This window comes from Tympanuchus pallidicinctus, unplaced genomic scaffold (assembly GCF_026119805.1).
Source record: "Tympanuchus pallidicinctus isolate F22 unplaced genomic scaffold, pur_lepc_1.0 scaffold8, whole genome shotgun sequence".
Lineage (NCBI taxonomy): Eukaryota > Metazoa > Chordata > Aves > Galliformes > Phasianidae > Tympanuchus > Tympanuchus pallidicinctus.
Window position 1 is genome coordinate 48,826,922 of NW_026294802.1, and position 18,876 is coordinate 48,845,797.

The 18,876-nt window shown below is 44.1% G+C and overlaps 1 long non-coding RNA gene across 1 annotated transcript; it reads right to left on the bottom strand.

The window, feature by feature from the left end:
* Positions 1-4,125: 4,125 nt before the first annotated feature.
* LOC128073814 (uncharacterized) lies at positions 4,126-14,095 on the bottom strand. The gene is made up of 3 exons (XR_008202898.1): positions 13,864-14,095; positions 9,886-9,927; positions 4,126-7,406 (listed from the first exon to the last, which is right to left on the bottom strand). It is a non-coding gene; the product is annotated as an uncharacterized LOC128073814 (long non-coding RNA).
* Positions 14,096-18,876: the final 4,781 nt, after the last annotated feature.

Sequence of the window (18,876 nt, forward strand, 5' to 3'; positions counted from 1 at the left end):
ACTATAGGAAAACATTCCTGATGTTGGCAAAGGAGACCAGGGTGGGATGATTTATGACTAGAAGATTAAAAAGAGCTAAATATGGCTGCTTGGTTTAAAATGACTAAGTAGGCATATGATAACTATCTTCAAACACAGAAATACCAGGGAGAAACAGAAATGTCTAGTTTGAGCCAACAGAGGCAAACCTATAGGCAGAGGCAGGAAAATAAGTAAAACTCAGGCTGAACATTGTGAGAAAATGCCCAGTAGTGAGACCTCTCTAAAAATCTCAAGATACAACAATGCTCCAGTTGTATTCATGTTGTAAAAGTGGCCCAGCGCTACAAGTATGTAAAGAGTGCTGGGGATTTCCTATTTATTATGCCCAGGTGAGATTAAATAATGCAGCAAAGGAAGGCTTGATTCCTTCATTAGCCTCTACAGGGATCTGGAAAGTGAAGGAGCAAATCGGGTAAATCTCTCACTGCCAGTAAGTGGAGGGGGACAAGGACCAAAGGAACGTGAAATTATCCTATTTGGGCTCAAAGTGCCATCTGAACGGTGAATGCTCTTACTGAAACCACGGCTGCTTTAGTAACCCAATAACTCCTTTACTATTTCAGGAGGTAATTGTAACTAATAGAAGGAAATGGATTTATCTTTTGCTCGAATGCATTATTTATCAGAGTTTCAGGATTCATACGGTGCTGTGGCGAGAAACGTTTGATACAGAGAGTCTAAATAGACTAAGGCAGCTATGCTGCATGCGCTGGTTTCTTGGGTGTAAACCTTAAGTCCAGAGCAACATTTAAAAAAAAGGAAAAATTCTGCACTGATGTGGCCAAATGAGACTTCGTGCAGTAGAGGGAGCAAGAGGTACCAAGTGAGGGTGTAAACGTGACTGTGGGATACAGAGCCTCTAAATGTCGAAGGGGGGAAAACAGGAAGATCGCCCAAATAATCCTTTCCAGATCTGCTGAGCTGATGACCAAACACGGCTGAGATTGTGATGATCCGGGGGACATCTTGCTTCCTGAGCTGGAATTTTGTTATTTCCTTTGAAGAGAAATCTGTCACTGCAGGATACACCACTGCAGTCTGGGCAGGGTGAATCCTGTTGAGTTTTTCCTCTGTGCCATCCCTTTGCCAGAGAGGGAGCAGTCTGGGGTTACGAATAGCAGAGTAACATGGGAACAACATGAAATAAATGTGGCTATCAGGACATGTTTACCAGCAAAGGACACTGGGCTATGGAATAGTCGCAGCAGCGCGATGGTGGAATCCCATTGTTTAGGACTTTGTAAAAGCAGTTTGGATAAAATCCTAGAAAATGTCTTTGGAGACAAACCTGCGCTGGCAGGAAGATGAGCTGGATGATCTAACGAGACGTTTCCACCTCCAGCCCAGACGGCCTGAGCACAGCTTCCCAGGAGGCAAACCGAAGCCCTGCTGCCTGAATCACTGCAGCCGATGGCCAGACCACGGCCCCAGTGCTCAGGACGGGCGTCTCCAGCTCCGCCAGGGCCGGCGGGACCACTGCATCCATAACTCCTCCCTGCGCAAGCAGTCGTTGCACAACCTGGCCTTTCCAGGCCCTTCCATTAGGAAGTGAGCCATCCTAACGAACAACTGACCATGAACATCCTAGACGCAATTTCTACACAATCGTTGCTATTTTATCATCGGTTCTTACGTTTTTGCGGCTCACAAAGTGAGCTCTTCTATGAATTGCTTTTCTTAGTAATTTATGATTAATGGGGTAAATCTTGGAATCCCTACTCAGTTTTTACTTTTTGTAACCCAAGGCTTCTGTTTATTCATGTTTTGTAACAGAACTGTAAAGTATTTCCTTTTAGCCCAAGGCACCTAATCAGGATTAGGCCTGGAGCAGAATATCTTACATTCCTGCGTTCCAAGAGTACCTTGATGTGGAATTATCTTTTGTCAACCATAGACTGAATATTCATTTACACCACTTTTTTTTTTTTTCTTCTTCTTTTATTAATGTTTTTATGGCCTATTTGATCAACCGATTCTGAACGGATCTGTTCTCAGCTCTGCATTTTGTGGATGTGTCTTACTAGCTTCTTAGCTGCAAGTTGGTAGTATTGAAAGTGGGAGAAGAGTTTGGTTTGTGAAGCTGTTGCTCTGTGGGTCTGGGTGCCATTCACTGCAATGTGGGCTGTGTAGGGATGTGCTGCTGCATGGCATACAGGTTCTGGATCTCAGTTCTACAGAAGCTCAGCCTCAAGCAAGTCATACTTAGTTCCAGGTTCATGCAGCATCTGCTGTGCAGCAGTGACCATATCTCCTCCTACCTGTTGGCACTTCATCTTGCTCTATGGACCGACAAGCACTGCAATCTTTACAAAAAGCTTTGTCTTTTTTTCCCAAATCCTGGCTCTTCTGAAAGATCTGATTTGCAGCAGCTTGAAGTAGCAGTCTGTCCTTGTGTCTCCAGTGGGTGAAGATGAGTGACTTGAAGGGAGACAGAACCAAATGGAGGCAGTGTCTGTCCAGGATGCTGCTTTTACTCAATGCCTCATTATCAAAGCCAAACTGAAATGAAGAGCTTTTTTGCAATTACAATAATAGGCAGCTTTATTTAAGTAAGAATTGCTTTAACTGAAAGTGCCCTGATGTGGGATGAGGTTTTTTCTTGGTTCTGTCTGGTGTTTAGAAAGGTCTCTGTAGCTTTGACTCACCTATTTTAATTTTTAAAAGGTTTATGTCTAGTTACAGCACAGACGTATTATTACACATCAAGGTCTTAGTCATTGTGTTCTCTTGTGTGTGCTTTACTCATTTAGATTTATCTGAGTGGAGGGAGAGAGCCTGGAGGGAGTGGGAAGAGAAGGGAGCGCAGACTGAAGGAAGGGTCCCACTTACCTTTGGGAACAGCTGGCCTTTTTTGTTGTTGTTGTTATTAGTTTTGTCTTATTGACTAAAGAATGATGCTTCTGTGAAAGAATGAGAAGTCAAGAAAAACACTTTTTTCTAAGGGAACTTTCTGAGTTGTACGCTGTATTGGAGAATCCCATTGAGTTGTAATGTCAGATCTCACCTCTCCACATAACTTTTATATTTACAGTATGTTATTTGCTTTTATTTTTATACAAAGGGATTACTTGTTCCTTCTTTATTATTATTTTTCCTTTTCCGTTAGTGTGGTGTGCTGTACTCAGAGAGCTGGGCTGTTACAGTAGTGCTTGGCAGACCTTCCTCAAGAACTGAGCAAAACTTTGACCTTTGCTTTCCAAAATCAAACTCTGCAGCAGGAGAGTGTAGGTCAGGCTTATCTCCCACCCATCAGGTTGGTTCTGTGGGGTTCAGCCCTCGCTCTGCTTTGCTCCATCACTCTCACTCCCCACCCTTCCTGCTCCATCTGTAGTCTGCTGAGCCACACAAGAGAATCAGGACGCCCAGACCTCCTCTTGACCCTGTGCAGGACTCTGTTTGCAGTGTGAGTCACTTCACCAGGCAAGGAAGTTTGGCCTCGTTTTGCCTGGATATTGGGCAAATTGCATCACTCGGCTCCTGACGGGACAGCTGTGGTCTCTGGGTCTTCCTGGCCTGGTGAGGGAAGCAATGAGTTGGCACAGAGGTGAGGTGATGCTGCCCAGCAGGAATGGCCACTGCAGTCCCCAAGGCAGCCTGGGAATGGTGTGGCTCCCCTTCGTTACGTCTTCAGACAGGGGCTAATTAGTGAGTGTAAAAAAGAGGATTACTAAAGAATGCCAACACGTCAAGAGAGCTTCTGTGAGATGAAGCAAGCACATTATGAAGAGGAAAAGGACTGGGTGCATACAGGGAAAACAGGGAAGGACACGTCTGTAAATCCATACAAAAAAAGGAAGCCAATTACTTTTCAGCCTGTCCTGAACGCAGCTCTGTTTGCTTGTTGTTGCTTTTACCAACAGGGAAGTCAGCCTTTTAAATCTCTCTGGCTGCGCAGGTGGTAGTGTAAGTAGCATAAAACAGAACTTGTCAAATCCAGGAATCTGGCTTGTGGAGAGCAAATCCCAGAATGAGAGGGAAAAAAAAAAGCCAAAAAACCCTCAACCCCAAAACAAAACAAAAACACGATACCTAAACCAGACTTCCACTTCTGGGATCAGATCAAAACAAGAAAAAGCCCAGAAAGATTAAACTAAGCTCAGCTCAAATTAGTTTATTGTGTAGCATGTTTCTCGAGGCAGAAGAGTTTACTTTGGAATTAAAGCACACACACAAAACATAGCCCTCAACTGGACGTTCGGCGTGCTAATAGTTTGCAGAGGAGTTCAGGGAAGTTGACTCTAAAAAACAGATGGGTGTCGAGAGGCACCGTTGAGGTCTCCGCATTCCTCTCCGCGTATTGACATGGGGTTGTTGTGCTGAGATGGTCAGAAACTATGCAGCTGTTTGAGTCCTCTGCCGAAATAGTTCTGCGCACGTCCAGCCTCGCAGCACCCCGTAGGGCCCTGTTTTGTCTGAATATTGGGCAAATTCCCCTGCTGCCAGCCCTGCTGCAAGCAGGAGGCACAGTGGAGGGCCATTGGAGTGGCTGGGATGTGCCCTGGAGAAGGGTCCATGCCGTGCCCTGGCTGCCCGTCTCCAGGAACATCTGCATCCATTGCATCTCGTGGCTGTGGGGCTGCTGTGTGAGTTTCCTCCCAAAGATGTCTCTGGCTGTGTTGGTGGCGTTCTCTAACATTTTGGCAGGCAGAATCTTCGCCGCAAATAATTATTGCAGAGGTGGCATGAAATTGAAAAATGAATTATGAAAATATTTACTTTTATACTTTGAGTAAGAGCTTTCGTATCGTGTTTGGGAATAGTTCCTGTTTCTTTCCAGCTGGGTTTATGTTTTTGTGCTTGATGGTTCATTCATCCTCTGAGGTGAGAGAAAGGCAGGATTTTTTTTGCTTGAGGTGTCCTCATAGGTCACCCCCAGGTGTCCTTGTTGCACAGGGACAAGGTGGGATGCCATGGTAGGAACAAGTCATTGTGAACCCTGCTGTCCCCCCAACTGGTCTGCTGTGTTCCCAGAGGGCCTTGGCACCGTGGGGATGACCATCCTGCAAAAAATCACATGAAATAATGGTTCCAGGTGGAAGTGGTAAATCCACTGCCCCAGTGGCCCTCTTCTCTGGTAGCAGAGGGTGCAACCTTCTCCGTTACTCCTCACAGTTGGCTAAGGAATGAAGATGTTGCCCAGTCTAAGGTTTCTATTTTATTTACTCATTTTCAAGGCTGCGGTCTTGGCAATAGGAAAATGCCAATGGCTATTTGTGCTAGTGCTGCTAAGCTCCCTTCCATAGCATCACTGGGCTGTCTGCCCTGAGAAGGGCATTTCTATTCAAGGTCATCTCCTGAGGACCAAGGTTTGCTGTCTCCAGACGAGGCATGACGTCTCTCTCCTTCCCTCTTCCAAGGCTGCTCCGCTGGAGGCAGTGCACCAAGAGCTGCCCAGTCTGACTGGGACGGGCGTGAACACAAGGACACTGCAGCGAGCAGGAAGAGTGCCTGGGATGGAAAATGGACTGCTGTCTTATTCTGCTTCTACTGCCCTAACTCCAGGCTGCTCCTTCACCCCATAACATCCCCCAAGATTCTACATTGCTCCATTTGGAGAAGACACAGGTAGGATTACAGGGCTCCCTGGGAGCAATTAAGAGGCCTCCACAGGCTCTGACACCACTTTCTAGCTGCCCAAGGCTACAAATCTCCTCGCTGCTCCAGCTTCCCCAGGTGGGCAGAGCCTGAGCAGGTGCCATACTGCCAGCAGTGGGAAGGTATGTGGGGAGCAGGGCAGTGGGGGGTGGCTTTGATGATGAGCTCCTGACAAAAGGGCAGCTTAGTGTCTGAGGACAAGGTGTCAGAGCAGCAAAGTGCTCGAGGAAAGGACAGCCTTCTCTCCTGACTTTATTATCGTGTTTGACATTTTGGATAAGGAGCCCAGTCAGTCTAATTTCTCACAGCGTAAAGACAAGATGCTGAATTTGATTGGTGTCTGACTGTGTAAGGCTGTATTTTTGGGCTGGGGATTCATTAGCTTTGCTAATACTCCAAATAGTAGCTGCTACTGCTATATGATTCTGGCTCTGTGTGAACAGTGTTCATGCTTGCACAGTGTTTTGATGGCACTGGATGTATTGTGCAAAGGAACTTATGAGGTAATGAAAAAACAAGGTGGAAGAAGCTGCCTGACTTGATTGTGGCCTCATATGCCCTTGACTCTTTGATGTCAACTAAGGTGTGTGGTGGGGCTTCCCTAGCAATAAATCTCTGTGATTTTACGCAGAGTTGCCTTTCAAGAGCAGGGAAAGGCTTGTTTGCTTTAGGTTTTTCTGTGTTGGCATTATTTTTGTTTTGTTATTGTTTTGTTGGTTGTTTTGGTTTGGTTTTTGTTTGTTTGTTTGTTTTTGTTTTTGCCCTAAGGGTTTAACTCTCTAGAAATAACACATAATCAATAATGCTAGTAGCTGTAGTGGAGATGATTAATCCCACTTTTGCCGTTGAGTGATGGCTGATGAGGATGAATGCATAGTGTTAGGTCCACTTCAAACTGCAGCTGGGATATTGTGCAAATTTAAATTCTAACTCATGTTTTACAAGTTTGTTGTTTTCTCCGTGCTCAGAACAGCCACAAGAAGGGCTCCATTTATTGACTGTTATGCTCAGTCCCAATAAAATCCTTAGGAATCACAGGAAGTCCATCCAAATGTCGTCCATTAAATGAGAATCAAAACAGTGAGAAACCAAACTTCTGGTTCTTCCTAATATTGCTGCTGGAGACGTGGCCCCTGAAATCAGCCAGAAGCTGGTAGAAACTGGTGAGCTTGAAGCTGTTAACGGGCTTCAGTACGGCTACAGGGAGAAAGGATGAAATATTTCTTTCTTCTTTACATATTTGTTTGTTGTACATTTGAACCGTCTCCATGCTCCATGTGACATCAGGTTTTAAATTCCTCATTGATTTGAGAAAGGATTTCTGTTTAAAAATCAATGGCTTGGGATGGCTGGTGAGGAACAGGGAAGGAAAGCCCATTTTGTGTTTGTGTAACATTTGCTAGAATTGGTTAAACAGACACACATCAAAATAAATGCTGTAACCTTTCAATAATGTTTAGTCTTCCTGAGAATGAACATACTGTGAGTATGTGTGTTAAGTATACACCATTAATAGTCTCTGTGACATTTGGGCTGGCTCCACAGGGGAAATGAAGGGCATGCACTGAAAATGGTATCAAAAGGGAAAAATAATCACCTCAAGTCACAGAAATAAAATTTACCAGAAGTTGCAAGAATAAAAATAGGTTATTTGGGTTCCCTTGATTGAATTTGATCCCTGTGATGTTGCCGTCAGAGGATGTAACTCAGGTCTTTGCAGAGCCCAGATTTCTTCTCTGAAGTTGTCACAGGAATGAGTCCAGAAATTCCTAGGAAGTGTCATAGATGATGGATAATATTGTAAGTTACTGCTGTTGCTTAAAGGCAGTAAATTTTTCTTGAATTCTGGCTCTCTGTGCTTTTCTTTCTGTTTGGAGTGATATAACAGGAAACCTAAGTACCAATGGACAAATTCCTGCTGCAGCTGGTTCACCATGGCACAGCCACTGCATGCTTCTGCAGGGTCACAGCCCAGTGCCCTGAGATGAACAATTGCAGAGAGGTGAGGCTGGTCTAGATGTTACTGAAGTAATTCCATCAAGGCAGAGCAATTATGATGGAGAAGATGATAAAGCCAGTGAAGTTAAGTCCCATTAACATCAGCAGCCATGTATGCTGAGTTTAAACAGTTTGGTTTTTAATTTTATTTTTTGATTGTTTGTTGCCATTGTGTGTTTGTTTGCTTAGGACTCGTGCTTCTCTAGCTTCAAAACTCTTCCTTTTTCCCTCTGATGGACTCAGTGGTACTGGTTAACTATTTAAGTTTATTTCCACTAGGAATTAAGCTGAAGAAGACAATGACTGAACTGAAACTTTTGAGCTGTATCAGGTTTAGCTTAGGCTCCAGAAAGCTTGGTTATTCCCTTTTTATTAACTTTTCTTGTCTCCCTTTATCCCTCAATGATAAAAATGGTTATTATTTCTGGACCACAGAGCTATGACTATTTAAACTGTTTATTGGTGTATAAAGGCTGATGTGGTTTCATGGTGGATTGTATCACCCTACAATAAACAGTTAGATAAAATGAGATGGGATGCCTCAACCTGGTGGATTAGTGGTGAATAATGTGAGTTATAACAGATCAGGAACGGCATTTGATGTCCTGTAGGCCCCCGAGTTTACCTAGACCTGTCCATCGCTGCCTTTTAAGGCTTTGGATATTGCAGTCTCTAGAGAGAAGTCCCTAAGGATGGCTGCAGAGTGTGCAGTTTCCTCTTTACGGTGGACATACATTCAGTCTTGAGAAAAAAAACCCAAAACTGGTGCATTGCCCAACTCTGGGGTGCAGTTTGGGTGAATGTAGTTGTCAGAAGTTTATGTAACAACTGCATCAGCTTCTTACATCTTACATTAGCCACAGGGTTTGGTTTGACAATTTTCTGTGGCTCTTAACATAAACCAAGTTGACAGAGAGGTGGTGCAGGTGAAATCAGAGGGCCTGTATGGAATACCTCTGGTAATAGGATGACTGGGGAGTCAAATGCAAATCTATTAATTTTGTATCATCCTTTGCATCAGCCCTGGCCTCAGGGAATGTTCCAGGGTGGACTGGAATAGGCTGAGATGGGAGCAAATCAGGGCAGTGCTCAGACAGACCTCCGTTTGGCTCTGGCTCTGCAGGCAGATTAAACTGGTTTTCCAAAGATTTTATCACCATTGTGACTCAGCATCATTAAATTTGAAAGCAACAGCAAAATTGGTGATCAGAAGGAGAACTTGGGGGCCATCACTCAAAATGTGATGGCCTATAAGTCAGAGCCGCATCCAGATGAGTCATGTTCTTGCGAGTCTCTCAGTCAATGCTTTTTACACACAGAAGAGGTTTGGAAAAGCTTCTGAACTGGACCCAGCCTTCAGTGGTTTGAGGTTCACCCATTACTATTTTCTGCCTTGCTTAGGCAGGGGTTTAAATTTAAAAAAAGAACTTGTTGTGTAAATATTAAACACTTCATTTAAATATTAAACGTTAAAGTTACAGGTTGGTTTTGTGCTTAAGCATGGAAATATGGAACCTAATTTGCAGAAGTGTGGGAGCCAAATCAATTTTGGGACTGGAGTGAGCTCAGCTCCTTGCACTTAGGATGAGTGCACTGCTTACAGCTATAACCAAACGTCTGCAATTTCACTTTGTGTCCTGGAATAGTCAATATTTGGAATAAAAGAGAATTTATTTGCAATTGTAATATTCCCATGGTAGGAAACTGAATTGATATCTGAGCTCATTTGAATAAGTATATAAGAAGACAAAAGCCCTATTCTGTAAAGGCTTTTGTGTACAAACAAAACTTCACATCCTGGGAGTAGCTGCACGAAGCAGCAATCATTATGTGTATATTAAGCATGTACATATGTCTTCACAGGGCTGAGGATGTAGATATTCTTCTTCTGACAGCCAGAACAGATTGAAATAGAAGTATGGAAATTGCCAGTACGATATTTGTTTGGGGAAATTTTGGAAAACAAGGAACTATTGTGTAAAACCTTCCTCCTTGTTGAGGCTTGTGGTTTGTTCCCCTCCCTCCTCCAACAATTACAGAATTTCTCAAGAGCAACTTAAGAATTGTTGAGTAAAGGTCATTTATCTTGTATAGGATGGCTTTTCACTCAGAAGGATTTGATGCTGGAAATTACCCCAGTACAATATAGTAGCAGGCTTGCTAATGCTGGGCTTGAATGTGGATGTTTGGATGCTGCTGGCTGGGGAAAGGAAAGGCTTAGAGAAATAATAGCCCGTGTTAATTTCTTACCTCCAAGAGTGCCATGATGGCATCCAAAGACCAGTAACATTCCTGCGAATGAAAACAGAAATGACAGCCAAAGAAAATATCCTCCTCATTCGTTTAAGATAGCAGCCAGATCTACCCACTCTGGTTAGATTTGCTTGGTAATGAGAGGAAGTTGTGAGTCAGGGACTTGGATAGCATTAGTACCACATATCATCAGCTTTCCTGTAGCCAGACTGCCATCGCAGTGCAGCTCGGTGTGGTGGTTCCTGAGCATTGCTGCCAGCTGATGATTGCCCAGGCAGCCAGGTGGTGTCAACTTGCTGTGTGTCAAACAAACGGGTTTGTTTTCCTTTGGAGATGGCAAACAAGTCTTCCGTTGTTCACCTAGCTCTGTCTGTTGCATTTTTAGGCAGTTTCAGCCCAAGAATGTTTTCCACATCTTTGTTAGTTCTCAGTTACAGGCACTTCTTTAGGCTTGGACTTCAAGATTGCTTTGAGGCTGTGGTTATTTGCTTTGTGTGTCGTGAAGGATGCCTGCCCAAATGCTGTCACATCTCAGATCAGCCACGTAGAGTAACTCTCCCTACCCACTGTGCCTGTGCTGAAGTCCTGATGCACCCTTAATAGTCAAAAGGATGGAGATAAGACCAAGTTAGGCTCCTGGTGCCTTTCCAGAAATGATTCAATTTAGCCACCTCTCTGGATATAAAGAAAACCATATAATATTAGCCAGACAAAGTCATGCCCATCACCATCCCAGACTCAGCAAAGTGTCCGAAATGACGGCACAGGAGCCGATGGCTGCAGGGAGCAGAGCTTGGCTGCAGCTGTCTGGCCTGGGCCTATTACGTGGATAAGCAGTCCGCTCCTGTCTCCAGGGCTGTCAATCTGGAACCTTTCACCAGCACTAAATTCACTTTAGAAAAATAAAATAGAGACAGAGAGATTAGTCAGACTTCTAAAATGCTTCAAGAAACTTTAATGTTATTATCTAAGCAGAAAGATATCCAGCAATTCCTCAGCTATTTAACATAATAGGCAGTTGCTGACAAACGACGTTATCGAGCACACACTCTTGAGTGAGGAAGAACGATACGATCTTGCTTAAATTGTATTTTAACAAACATGCCTATCTAACAATTAAACTGGAGCAATTTTACCCTAATAGATGCATTCGCTGCTTAATATAGAAATTTACATGTTCAATTGTAGCCCCCAGAGATCACACAGCTGCCAGATTCCCAGCTGCCACCACCCCATTCCTCCCCTTATGACTTGCTTTCAGCTTTGGCTATGAGCACTTGATCTAATGAGGCACTTTAAAATACAAATCCTACTGTTTTCATGGTGGCGGAGCTGAGTTCACTGGGCTGTGTTGGAAGAAGGCAGTCTGCCAGCCAGACACCCTTAGATGCTCACCTAAGCTGATTTTACTCCCCCTGATGGCAAAACTACCTGTTGCCCCTCCGTGCTGTTCAGAATCCCGCTGCATTATATGCACCATTACAAAAGCCTGGGAAGGGTGATCCTCATCAGTCCTTGAGTGTGTCCCTCCTCTTGCCTTGCGATACTGGGCCTTATCCCATCTGGGACAAGTTCTGCTGCTGCAGTGGGATGTTTGGGGCCGTTCGAGCCCCCAGAAGGAAAGGGGCTCTCTGGCAGAAGCTCTGCTGTCCCATCCACCAGGCATTCCCCAGATAAGGAGCTCACAGAGGGAGGTGGCAACGTGCAACTTGGGCGCTGGCAGCATTTTTCCATTCTCCAGTTACTGAGTAGTTCAGCTTGGGACAGACACAAGCCTGATGTAATATGCTGTGTGCTATTTCAAGGAAACAGAGCATATGTCCTTCAGGTCAGCCCTTGGAAACTTTAGTAGATAAGAATTCCCAGTCTAAGTGTATCTAATAGGTAAGAGAAACAGGTAATGCTTCCTTTCTGCTCTGCCAGTGGAATATGGACATTCCATACGAAATCCCAGTAAGAGGGTGCCCGAAACTCCACATTCCAAGTGCACACATGCTTTTACCACTGAGCTAGCAGAAGGTGGCAGGTAGGAACAAATGCCTGGGTAACAAACAGGTACAGTTTTTAGGGAGTTGTGAAATCTGTTATCTGTGCACTAGTAAGACAGAAACCCATGAAACAGTGTGGGTACTTTGCTCATTTTCATTAGGGATGAAGAAGCATAGGCTTTTGGCTTCAGGCATCATCTGCTGTTCTGTGCTGGGGCTGAAGGTTCATCTGCTCCAGGCCCTCCCTTTGCCACCTGGATGCAGTTAGCGGCAGGATACTGAGCTAGGTGGAGGCTGGATGGATAAAGAGGTTGTTCTTGTGCAGGAACCAGCAACACTGTGCCTCCAAACAACTTGTCCAGCACCAGGAAAAAAAGCCCAAATTTTCCTATGAAGTGATTTGGCATGAATAATTCCGTACACTGTAGACAAAGGGGCAAATTCCCCAGTATATGTCACTCTGTGTTTTCTAAGGATTTGGCCCAAAGCTTTTTTTCTCTGACTTGCATACCACTGTGACAGTTCTGTAAAACGTTGTCAAGGATAATAGATTGTGGACTATCTTCTATCACGATCAGCTTCCCATATTGTAGCAAGGGGTGTCCAAAAAGCTATTTCCTTCCTCCCACCCATGCTGAGTGATAAACTTCATGCCAGAGATGCATGTGAGTGTTGGATGGCCGGAGAATCTGTTCCATTTGTTTTCCCATTTGAAACAAAAACACTTTTACTTAACTGTAATCAAGGAGGGAGGCAACATTACTCCACTTGGCAAACAAAATTATATTAAGTGCACTTGCTGAAAAAAAACTTATAGTTTGTTGCTGAAAAAATAGGCAGAGTTTATTGATAGCACAGCACAATCTGACTTATGTTTCCTGCATGGCAAAGGGAATGGAGCATCCTCCCTCGCTCAGAGCTGACCTCCCTTCTGCAAGGCGAGAACTGCCTTCAGTAGCTCAGTTATCAAAATGGTGGAGCTGGGCAACGAATTGGGGAAATTCCCCTCGTGCCAGAGTGAAGAAATGCATTTTTGGAAATAACTGATGGAGCAGTAGTTACCCCTAGAGGAAGAACTCCAAGCGTTCCAACGGCAGGGAGAACATCACTGCTTTGGACTCGTGTGATTTGAAGAAATAGTTTCAGTGATGGCTTTTCCCCAGTCTTCTCTCCAGAGGTGAACCAAAGTGCTGTTGCAGAGATCTGCCCCTGCTAAGTGAATGCTGCATGTGGAGGTTGGCTTTACACAATCACCCAAAGGTGCCTTGAACCAACATTTAGCCAAATACGGAGGCGTTCATTCACATTTGAGGAGTATGTCTCTAGAAAGCATCTTCCAAACCATTCCCACAGAGGGAAAGCAGTCTTATATAACCCTCAAGGAGTGCAGGGCTTCAGATGAAACAACGATTTTTGTGCAGCTCAAAGTAAAGTCAAAACTCAGTGCTACTGAATTAAACGGAGGTAAAATTGGTCTCTGGACCTCAATGGAGGGAAAATTTGAATCCCGTCATTTTGAAAGATTTGGAACTGAAGCATTCAGGCTGTCAAAATCGTTGTTTTCTGCTGTTCTCCATGTCTTCTGGCCAAATTTTACTTAATTTTGTGTTGCTTTAAGAGAATGTGATTTAGATCTTGTGGCTGAAAAACAAACAAAAAAATGGGCATCAAACCTACCTAGAAAGAAATGCCCTCAGATGCAGCTACTTCACAGTGTGGGCTGAATGAGAAATACCAGCCAAGGTCACAGTTTTCTCATGGTTTCAAGATAAAACCTTCACATTTTCCTCAGTTACTCTTTCAGGCTGAAATTTTTTCTGCTGCTTCATCTCTTATAAGATGTGAGCCAAACTAGTCCTCTCCTTCCAGGAACAAATTGGGAGGAAATTATGTTGTATTACCCCTTAAAAAAAAAAACAAAACCCAACACAACAATCCAAACAACCTCACAGCTGTTTCAAAATGAAACTCTCAAACTTCCACTTACACAGACTTGATGTTGGATGACGGTGGGGACCTCACTCCTGTATTGCTGACGCGCATTTTACTGGAGCTGCATTTGCACCTCGTGCCCTGTTGCATGGTTTTGGAGCTTCTGCACCTGAGCTACCAATGCATGGCAAAGGAAGAGCTCTCTCTGTTAATCTGTCTGTACTCTCGTGCAAAAAATACAGCTTCATTTTCTCTCCAGTTCATTCCTGGAGCCAGGATCTGTGTGTGGAGTGAGGCAGAGGTAAGCAGCATGTGATAAGGCAGCACATGATCACAGCGTTCGGGAGGTGGCTCTTAGAGTGTGTGCATATGGGGAACAAATTTTGATTGCACAATCAAGCATAATTCAGGGATTTCCTAATCACTGAAATCTTGACTCTGCAACCTTACGGATTTTCTTCCATCTGTGCTGGTGCAATTCATTGCTATAATTGCAACAGATGGCTGCTTAAAAAAAGAATGTAGAAAACATGATAAGGCGAAAAACTGAAATAGTAAAGAAATGGAGTGACTTGGCATGTGGGACATCATACACTGTGTGAAGTGTCATTTCTGATACAAACATACATTTAGCACCCACCTGGCTATAAAATGCAATAGTCCGAATTCATCTTAGAAAATTCTCTGCTCATTTTTTTGATAGTGTGTAGGACACGAAATTTCTCCTGGGTAGTGGCAGGTAGCAGGAGCACTTGTCACTGTTACAGCTCATTCAGCTCAGCTTCATGGGATGCATCATCATCTCAGCCTGTTTACACAGAGCAGAGACAGAACAAAACTGGTATGAATGTATGTCTGTCTTGTCTGTCTTGCAGGCTGTGAGGGATAGGTGACACCATTTTGGAGAAAAGACAAGTAGCTATATATATGTAATAGCTACAGAAGAGTATTACTGGTAATGAAGCAAAACAGAGCTGTTTGCAGGATGCTGGAGGGCTGGTGACATTGATACAGCATGCCAGTTCCTGCCCAGTGTGTACGGGAGGGCAGGAGAAAAGCTGTGCTTGGTCTGAGCTGGAGGTAGTGGCAGGTTGAGAGCCAGCAAAGGTAGCCAAAGAAGCTTTGGTGAAAGACAACATAAGGGAAAGCCTGTATACCTACATGACTGCCCTGTTTGGCTCTGTGCTGTGATGTAGCATGGTCCTGTGGACTTCATGTTCCTCATGGTTCTTTGGGGGCTTGGTGTTTTGATGGCAATTTTTTTACTTCTGTTTTTCAAGGAACATAAATCCGTCAGCTGAAAGGTTTCCAAGTCTGTGCTACTGTAGATTTTGCTGGCAATTTTGGGCTCCTCTTGTACACAATTTTTTGAGCATCATTCAATAGAGGTAAGACAAACTTTGGGCCACCATTACCCACCTCCTGATACAGGATGTAGAGCTTTCCTAACTTTCCTTCTTACCTGTAGTGCATACCACAACCACAGAGAATAATGCCAGACAACTAACAGTAACACTTTCAGATTTTCTCTCTTAATGCAATCTCTTGAATTCATAACTGACACAGTCTGTGACATCCTTTTAATCTAGTAATGGTATAACTCTATAACAATATATTTGAAGTGCCAGCGTTAGGGAGGGAGAATGAGCTGGATAGCCGGAAAATGCGCTCATCTCTAATGGAATTATTAACATTTTTAAAATAAATTGTTCAGAAGGAGTGTGAGTGAATTATACAGGCTGCACAGCCAAAGCTTTTCCTCCACCTAGGGATCTGTTTTGATCCCTGGTGGAGGTGTGGAAGAAGGGAAGCCAAAGCAGTGACTTAGCTTCTGCCTTCAGCCATCGCTAGAAAAACATCCTGTTACACCTAATATCCTCCTCAGCAATCACTTCATTGGCGAGGACCCAGAAAACCTTCCCTCTGATGCCAGAGTCCTCCTGCTTAACAATATCAGATACTGTTGACGGCCACGCGTGAGGTGTGGTTCTGACTCACGCTTCGTGTTCCTCCTGCATGTCCACCCCAAAACGCAAGTGGCCTTTGGTCACCTGCTCTCACAGCCGAGCCTGGGGCCCATTCCAGCACTGCCGTCTGCTGCTGGGTCTGCACTTTTTCTGTTTTGCTTGCTTGTGTCACTTCTGGAGGCCTCGATGCTCCCTCCCTCTCATGTCTGATTGAAAAACAAGGCGAACGTCACTCAAAGGTGCCCTAATCCGTAGCAAGCGTGCAGCCCATGTTGCAGGGCAAGGTGGGCGCTGGCAGTGCTGCAGCCACTCCCTGTGTTGCTCAAGGGCTGCTAAGAGCTTGGTGGATGCAGCAGGAACTTTCTGTGCTTCCCATCACCTTTCCCATTTGGGCATTGCCCTTGAAACCTGGGGTGGAGTGCTTCTCCTAATATGTTGATTTTTCTAAATAGGTTAAGAAGCACAGGCGGAAATCAGTAATGCTGGGATTATTTTCAAGCCATGCTTTATTCTTAGTCAACTATAATGGGACTGCAGGAGGCTTTATGATGAGCAGTAAAAAACTCAGCTGAGTGAGGTGCCTTAATGGGCACGGGGACTTTCAAAAATGAATACAGTTTATTTTTCTGTAGCATCTCTCTTTTTTTTTTTTATTATTTTTTTTTAAGAGAGAAAGAAAGATCAGGAAGTATTTTATGGAACAGCAGTAAAATAGGCACTGAATGCTTCCAGGAGCTGGATGCCGCTTTGGAAGGAGAAAGGATGAAGTAGAATATAAGGAAGGACAGGTACCATTCACAAGTGGGAAGGATGAGAGGCAAGAATGGAAAGTGAGAGTAATGGGAGAAAGAAAATGAACGTGGAGGAGTTGGACAGTAAGAGAGGAGAAGGATGCAATTATAGACAAGGAAGGAGGAAGTGGGGTGAATATTACTTTGGAGGCTAGAAGTATAGGAACAAGTTTTAGCAGGAGGGGAAGGGATAGGTTTAGAAAGAAGAGGCTTCTGGGAGGGAAGGGAAGGTGGTGGGGGCTGTAAGTAGAGGGGTGATGGGTGGGTGAGATGTTCATAGGCCGCTGGTTTCTGCATAGGAGCGTACTTTCCAGGAAAAGCCTGTCTCTGTATGGGGTTGGCATTCAAGGAAAGGTTGCTATGTGTAAGCATCCCAACTTATCTCAGGCAGACTAAGCATCCAGACTCCTCTCAGTGGTAAGATTGCTTGATGTTAGTACTGTCAGAGTCCTTTGTGATTTTAATCGTAAGTGATAATCTGGCTTCTGCCTCTTGCCCTGTGGCAGCAAGCATCAGCAAAAGGTGAAATCCCATTGGAGGTAGGATTTTCACCTAAATTCTAGTCTTCATGTCTTCAAAATTAACTAAGAACACAGCTGCCATAAGCCCATCAAGTGCTCAGGTCATGAATGCTTGAACAGAAAGACTTAGCATGTAGTGGGGTTGGAAGGGCGTAGAAATGTGGTACCAGTCAGTCAGCTCCTGCTGCATAGTACCTCCAGCCAAGCACCTCCTGCTCTTCTGACAGGAATTTTAGAACATTTTTTGAGTCAATATCCAACAAGCAATCAGAAATGACTGCTGAAATCCAGCTCCAGAGTATTTCAGTTGCAACCCATGTTAGAAGCCTGTTGTTAACTCCTGCTAATGCTAACTTCATTCCAAAGAGCCCATAGGCAGATATGTGGTGAAAGGGAGGTCTGGAGCCATTAACAAGTTGAGGCAAGGAATAATTTTCCTTCCCTTGCATGTGAATGAATTTTATGTGGACACAGTATTTTGTAAAAACAAAAACTGAGGATCTTTGTGACTGGAGAAGGAAATAGTGAGAGAAAATATGAAAGAGCCTGAAGGCCATAGAGCTTTTACTCCTCATTCTGAGTAACTTAGGCTTAATGGTCCCAGGAGAGGGGATAAGGAAGCTACAAGCAACAGAAGTAATTATAGTAAACTGTGTAGAAAATTAGTCTGTGTAAATGGGGATGCATCACGGACATTTATCAGTGAGTAATCTTAGCTTCTGCTCTGGATGCTTCCAATCTGAGTTTCCTTTTGAGTGACATCCTTGGAAGCCTGGAGCTTTCCTTCGATGGGATGGGAGGCAGAATGGATGGGCAAGGAGTGCCCTTTGTGCAACTCTTAGAAATCAACCTATGGCACAGCAATGGGAATAGCACTGCAAATTGCTGTTCAGTGTCTTTTTACTTGAGATGAACCACTGAGGGAAAAAAATGCAAGAGAGAAGTACTCTGTTCCTGTGACCTGCTTCCTACCCAGGTATGTGTGTGTTGCCTACCAGAGGCATTAAAGCTGTAAAAGCTTATTGTCAAATCAATTCTGCTCTTACTGAGGCCTGGGAGACCAGGCGTGTGCCTTGAAAGACTTTAAAACTTGCCCCTCCCTGATGATTTGCAAAGTTTAATTTCTGTAATGGGCTCTGGTGACAGAGGCATTCACTGTTTTTTTTCCAACAGGAATTGCTGAATGTATGAATGAGTCATTCTGTAGGCGGGAGATATAATGGCAGCCTTCGATATCCTGATCTAAGGGTGGGGAGGTTGTGTGGGAAGGGAGGAATGGGGTACACTTTAAGTTAAATTATCCACCTTGCTTCCCTGCATCAGGCTGCCCCTCCTTCTTTCAAAGTCCCTTGCTGGCCCGGTGTCAGGATGATGCTGAAAGAAGGAAGGAGAAGACTGAGGGCTCTCCTGTGGGAGATGGAGTTTATAATATATGCATTTGCCTGGAAATGCCATAAGAAATTAATATTTGTTACAGAAACAGTGGGACTGCATTAATATTTAAATATTAAATGAATATTTAATTTGAAAGCTTTGATTTGAAAGTGAATGAGACAGCCATGACATGAACAGTTGTGCTGTTCCTGTTAAGAAATGTTAATGATTTATTGACAATGTCGGTAGCAATAACTTTACACTGTTTCAGTTACATAATGCCTTCGAAATTTTGGTAAAGTGATTACTGAGAACAGAGAGCAGGCTGGCTTCAGCAGCCGTTTTGGGAAGAAGTAGTGTTGGAGAGAAGTGCCATTTCCTCCTGAGAGAGGTTCCCACCCATTCCCCAGGATGC